This window comes from Pongo abelii, chromosome 18 (genome assembly GCF_028885655.2).
Source record: "Pongo abelii isolate AG06213 chromosome 18, NHGRI_mPonAbe1-v2.0_pri, whole genome shotgun sequence".
Lineage (NCBI taxonomy): Eukaryota > Metazoa > Chordata > Mammalia > Primates > Hominidae > Pongo > Pongo abelii.
The window spans coordinates 35063687-35070499 of NC_072003.2; the positions used below are offsets into that span (position 1 = coordinate 35063687).

The following is a 6813-nucleotide window of genomic DNA, read 5'->3' on the forward strand; positions in this document are numbered from 1 at the left end:
TTGAGTTTTGCTGTTTGTTTTTATTTTATGGTTTACCTTTGTACTATGTTATCCTGTATATAAACACAGCTTAACAAGTTACACTATACCCAAGACAGGGGACTACAAAAGACCAATAAAGGCTGGCACAGGTGTGTGTAGGAGACAGAACAGGGCAATGGGAAGGTGTTACTCTCTTTAAAATTTTCACCCTGAGGTCTGTGTTTTTCTCTCACCTTGGTACATTTCAGCATTTGGAGAGTATTCAGGGTCAGAAGGTTCCATCTGATGAAGGAGGATGAAGGATTTTATCTGGAGGACAAAGGCCAGGGTCAAGGTGTGGGCAGGGTGTGTTGCCCCGCAGGCTTCTCTCCTGGGGTTGTAAGTGGCCACCTTCTCCTTTTGTCCTCACGTGGCCATTTCTCTGTGTGCACATTTGTATCCTTATCTCCCCTTTTATGGAGACATCAATTAGATTGGATTAGGGCCCATTCTAAGGTCATCATTTTAAAACATTTTTTATTGTAACTAATAAAAATTGTCCACATTTATGGAACTGGTTTTAAATATGCATACATTGTGGAATGGTTGACCCAAGCTAATTGCCATATGCGTTACCTCACATACCCAACATTTTTCTGTTGTGAGAACACTCAAAATCTACTGTTAGCAATGTTCAAGAACCGATTACATTAACTGTAGTCGCCAAATGCCATAGATCTGTTGCACATATTCCTCTAACTGAAATTTTGTATAATTTGACCATCTCCCCACTCCCCCACCTCCACCCCCAAAGACCTCATTTTAATGTAATTGCCTCTTTGATGATGCTATCTCCCAATGTAGCCACATTCTTAGTTACCAGGGGTGACAGTGTCAACATACGAATTTTGGGAAGCCACAATTCAGCTCACAGCAGCCTCTGTTAGGACGTAATGTTTACATTGAGATCCCGGTAAACTAGCAACAGAGGGAATGGCATGCAAAGATTCTGGGAAGAAAATTCCAGGCAGAGAATTCTATGGAGCAAGAGTCCTGAAATGTGAGGGAACAGTGTGAGTTTGAGAAACCACAGACCAGTGGCAGGAGGGAGGGGCACAAAAAGCAAGGGGAGGAGGTGGTGAACTCACTCACAGTGTCTTGGTGAGACATGTAAACTTGAACGTGATTTCATTCCCTAGGCAGTGACAAGTCATTGGAGGGTTTAAAGCAAAAGACATGATAAGATTCAGATGTTCAAAAGTTTTTTCTAGGTGCTTTATAGAGAATGCATTCTAAAGAGGGCAAATATAGAAACGAGCCTTTTGTCGCAGGTCAGGTGAAAGTGAGGGTGGCTTCGACTGGGTGATATGGAATCAGAATGAAGTAAGTGGATTCGGGATACATTTGAGCATGAAGCTATAGGACCTGTTGGTTTGTTGCATGAAAGGGAAAAGGGTCTTCAAGACTACTGCTACCTGTTAGTCAAGTCAGGAGAATTTCCAGAGATATGGTGGGGTTCTTTACTGAGATGGAAAAGAGTGGGAGAACAGGCTTTGGGAGAACATCCAGGTGACACAGTATTTTCCTAAGAGCATGGGTCAGGAAACTTGGTAGAGCCTGGGCATCCTCAGAAGTACTGACACACTCCTCCCATTGGGTTGTTGTATCACTGACACCTAGACCCGGTGCACAGAAATTCCCAAGTAGGAAGAGGCATGATGTTGTAGCACCACAAGTGTGGTGATAAGGTTGGTGGGGCTTTGCAGCACAGCAGCTGTGTGATCTCAATGGAGACCTGCTACATCTGGCCTGGGTGAGGTCAGTCCTCAGTGCAGTGGGGATAAGGGCACCCACCTCATAGATCTGTCTTGACAATTTAACTGAATCAAACTCGTGAAATGAATGCAAGTCCTGGCACACACTGGGTAGCTGGCATGAATTATTATTGGTATTATTAATATCTTTGGTGTTATTAGTATCCTCAACACTGATAGGACATCAGCTCAGCCACTCCAACAAAACCTTCAGAGATATCCAGAAGCCCTCAGACAGTCTTCACTCTTCCATATACTTCTCCAGCTTAGTAGCCAGCTGACTCAGTTCAGCCTTATTTGGGTTTTTAAGTTGAACCAATGGCTCTCAGCATGTCCCTAAGGCTCTGAGCAGTGTGTGGGTTGTGTTCTGTCCATTCCAGGCCTTTGAGAGGATGCTGGGCAGGAAGAAGGTGGCAGCTGTAGACCCACGGAGACAGTGGAATAAGCAGGTTGCTCCCCACATGCAAGGCTGCTTCTTTTTGCTTGTTTAACAAATAGAAGCCCACTCAATCTCACAAAGTTTGCTCCCAAGTGAGACAATATACATTTTGTCCATAGCTGTATTTTTCTACTGTTGACAACAGATGAAACTAAGAAAGTCAAGTACAGTATTTCCCCATCTGCAGGGATTATGTATGTTCCAAGACCCCCACTGAATGCCTGAAACCAAGGATAGTAGGACACCTTACATATACTATGCACAAATTTCTTTTTGCTTCTTCACGATTTCAGAACTAGAAGATTTGTTCCTACAATAGACATTAGCAACCTCAGCCTACAAGATTGTTTTTCTTTTCTCATTAAGTTTAGAAGTTTTGGGTTTTCATTTTTTTAAAAAGCACTTTATGGCTTTTCTTTGGCATATCTGAATTGCCAGTATCACTACTGTGTGTCTTGGAATCATTATGAAACAAAATAAGGGTTCATTGAACCGGTGCACTACAATAACACAGCAGTTGATCTGATAACAAAGACAGCTACTAAAGTGACTAACAGGCAGGTAGCGGGTACAGAGTGAAAACACTGGACAAAGAGATGATTCACATCCCAGGTGAGTGTGAGATTTCATCAAGCTACTCAGAATTGGTGAGCAATTTAAAATTTATGAGTTGTTTACTTCTGGAAATTTCTATATAGTATTTTCAGGCTGCAGGTTTTGGGGTATCTGCCTCCCAGTCACCTATCTGACTTGCAGAGGTCCCAGGCCTGAGCCCAGCCAACAAGAGCAGTTGGTCATCTTCAACAGTTGGTTTGATGAAGCCACTCTCTTGGTCCACAGTGACACAGGACTAGTTTCCTGGATCATATCTTTGTGAGGCCCCAGCAGCTGTGGGTGGGAAGACCAAGCTAAGACACAGGCAAGACCAGATTCCACCCCAAAACCTGCCATAATGAGGCTCAAAACCCCCATGGGAGGCAAAGTGACACCCCTGCTTTACTGACACACCAGCATGGGTCTGAGACTTAGTAGATGCTCAATTAACATTAGTAGATGAATGAATGCTCATTAGTTTGGACAGTACAATTGTGTCTATGGTACCCCAAGAGAAGACTCATATGGTAGTCTCCCATTATCTACTGTTTTGCTTTCTGGGCTGCATGAGGCTGGATGGAGGGGACCAAGGCCACTGAGTTCCCTGAGTAGGTGCATGGCCAGGAGCTTCTGGGGGGTCTCAGGAGGTGTGGCTGCAGCACCCTTCCTCTGAGGGTCTCCCTTATCATTGGTGAATAGGAGGTCACCCCAGGAGATAATGCCTGAAAAGGGGGTTCCAGCCCCACCTGTGAGGGGCACCTGGGGTTCTCCTGGGGTAGATCAAAGACTGAGATCCAGACAAAAATCCGTTGCCTCCAGCTGAGAAGCAGCAGGCATCTGGTCGTGGGCCATCCTGGGGCCACTCTCCACTCCCACCCTCTCCTGCGTTGCAGATGCTCCATCCTTGGGAGGTGAGGAAGATGGGAGGACCAAGCTAAGACACAAGCGAGACCAGATTCCAGGCACACAGGTTGACCAGGGGTGGGGCCTGCTTCCCTTCCAACTAGCCCTGCCTTCGAGTGGCAGGGGAGAGACTGAGGCCTGGGGATGACTTCCCTGGTATCACACAATGGTTGGCATCCCCTCAGGGTGAAGGTGGGGCTGGGCGATCCATATGGCCCTGGATGTTTTTTCCTGGGCTCTGGGTGGCCGGTGGAGATGGGAGGAGACACCCATGCTGCAGATGGGGAGATTAAGGCACAGGCCCCTAGGGTTCCAGGAGCAGTGAGGAGGCCAGGACTGTCCTGTGGAGACTTTGATGTTGGGGTTCTGGGTGAGGTGACTACTGCAGGTGTGAGCACAGAAGTTGGTGGGGACTCAGGTGGCTGCTGTGGGGCAGATGGACGAAGGGGTTAAGGCACCAGGAGATAAAAGCTACAGCCCAGCAAGGGGGCAAAGTGGCTGTGGGGGCTATAAAAGGAGTGCTAACAGCATTTTTTGGGGATGGACTGTGGGTGCAAGAGAGCAGGAAGGGGGACAATGCCCAGTCATTCTGGCCTGGAACAGTGGCAGGTGGACTTTGCCCAGCTGTGAAGGGGTCTGTCAGGGAGGTGGGGCTTCTGGTTTCAGAGTAGCCCAGAGATGTGCTCATGCAGATGAGGGTCCTCGTGGGATGGAAATGGAAGGGGAAGCTACAACCTGGGGACCATTGGTGGTGGGCTGAGCCCCTGGGACCTCTGGGGTAAGCAGGCAAGAAAGTGAGAAAGAATCAGCCAGGGAGACAGAAGAAGAGAGAAAAAAAAGGAAAGTAGACCCCCCAGGAGAAGAGCAGACTCAGGAAGAGGATGAACATTTCTGCTCACCTGCCCCATTGGCCTCTCCCCCTGCCCACGTAACCTAATGCCCTTGCCCTGAGTCTCTGCTTGCCTCTGCCTACCTGGCCATCCCAGGCAGGTTTGTTCCCGAGCTGCGGGGGTGACTGAAGGGCCACTTTCAGAATTCACAGTCTAGAATTGGGCAGTGTTGAGTCCTTGTTGTCTCACAGTTCTGGGAACAGTTTCTGCCACAGCCTGCTGAGCTGTCTGCATCACCCAGGGTCCTCCTTCCCTCACCCCTGGAGGCCTGGAGGACAGCTCGGAGCTGTGATAGGTGCCTCTTCCCAGTGTCTCTTTACACTGTTCCTGCCTCTGCCTCAGCATCCTCCTCCAAGAGGTGGGCATGTTGCTGCATGTGAATGGCGAGGAGGTCACTGTGGGGAAGGGGCTCCATCCTTCCTCTTTCCTAGGCCCCCAGTGCCTCTGTCCTGGCGGTAAGGCAATCCAGCCTATCCGTGAGTCCATACAGGAACACAGACCCAATCCAGCCCTAAGAAGAAAGAAAAACTCATTCACCTGTGTGGAAGGGAATGGTGACAGCCCTGGACCCTAGGACCAAAAAGAGCTGAGGCCTCCAGGAAGACTTCCTCACCAGTGCCCACCATGCCCTGGAGCTCTGCAGGGGGTGGCTTAGGGGCTCAGAAGCTTGCAGGCCAAGGCTTCCCAGCCACTTCTGAAGCTCCCAGCTCTGCAAGGGGCTGGGTTTCCCCTCCTGGTAAAGTGCTCCCAATGCCTGTCCTGGCTCACTCACTTAGCTGAGCTACCTGCTGGGCCTCTTTCCTGGTGGGTCCTCCCAGTGTGCCTCCCTGGGTTGGTGGGGGCTTCCCTGGAGACTCCCTTATGCCCCGAGGCTTTCAGGCCAGGATGAAGCACCCCGACCTCTCAGCAGGAGCAGCCACTTGGGGGAAGCAGAGGGAATGGGAAGGAACACATGGCCCAGCTCTGAATATGACTGGGCAGGGACATCATGTTGAAGCTCCTGGGAGCCTCATGCAGCCCAGCTAGAGGCCCTTGAAAGGCCAACACTCTCCTTATACAGGAGGAAAAACTGAGGCTGGGGGTGGGAAGGGTCAGCCTTGGACTGGGGGTCTAGTCAAATGGGCCTCTGCTCCTCACCTCAGCTATGGCCCCCACATGCACTTCCACCAGCAGAGGCCTTTTACTGGACTTGGCCCCAGTGAATGGAAAGGAAACTGCCAGCCATGCTGGCCACCCCAACCAACTTTTGCTGCGTGGCTACTGGCAACCCCACTCTCTCCATCTCCTGATTGAAGAACCACAAAAGTTCTAATGAGAGCATAACATTAGGACATCAAGGGGGCCCTGGAAGTTGGTGGGAGTGTGGCCTGAATGTGGAAGGTGTGACCTGTCCTCCATTCACCCACACTTCCACCTGGAGCTGTGGCACCAGCAGTAGAGCCTGGTCACGGAGTGTGGCATCCTCAGACTGTTGTCACTCCATATCTGTGATGGAGAACAAGTTCAGCAGCCTTCAGCTGATATACACGCTGGACAGCTGGGTGAGGGCTGTGGCCCATGGGCAGAGGGCAGGAAGGTGGGAAGCCTCTGAGCTCTCATCTATTCTCTCAATGTGCTCTCCTGACCATCCCATTCCACCCACAGGGCTTCTGGCCAACCAGTCGCAGCAAGGTGGAGTTCCACTGCAAAGTGTACAGCAACTTAGTATGTGGAGGTGAACAGCAGGAAGGTGGGTGTCAATGGCATGCCTATGTCACCGTGCTCAGGGGAGATGCTGCTGCTGGCCAGAAGCATGGGGATGGAAGGCCCAGAGCTCCACTTCACTGAACTCTACCATCATTATAGAAGTTTTGGAGTAGCCTGTGAAAGACAGAATCATGTCATCAGTCAGGAGACAAAATCCTCTAAAGTGAGCAGTTCTCCTGGGTATGAACTTGGTGCTGGTTCATTTAGCATCTGCTATGAACCAGTGTCTACAATTAGAGGCAGTTTCTCCTAAAGTAAGATTATATGAGTCAACTGATAAAAGTAGGAATCACTCTTGTGAGTATTGTCCTTCAAAATTGATTCAAAACATTTGCTTCTGCCTTTGCAACTTTATGCTCTCTGAATTCCCACACTGAGTAAAAACCTTCCTGGTGAGCTTATAATCAATCTCACAAATTTAACAATTTGGGTTTTATCTTAAGGTCCACTATAAAATATGGAACAA

At 49.3% G+C, this 6813-nt stretch overlaps 1 long non-coding RNA gene across 1 annotated transcript; it reads right to left on the minus strand.

Moving 5' to 3' along the window:
- Positions 1-221: 221 nt before the first annotated feature.
- LOC129050753 (uncharacterized) lies at positions 222-6306 on the minus strand. Its single transcript, XR_008514499.1, has 3 exons — positions 4685-6306; positions 842-3102; positions 222-432 (listed from the first exon to the last, which is right to left on the minus strand). It is a non-coding gene; the product is annotated as an uncharacterized LOC129050753 (long non-coding RNA).
- Positions 6307-6813: the final 507 nt, after the last annotated feature.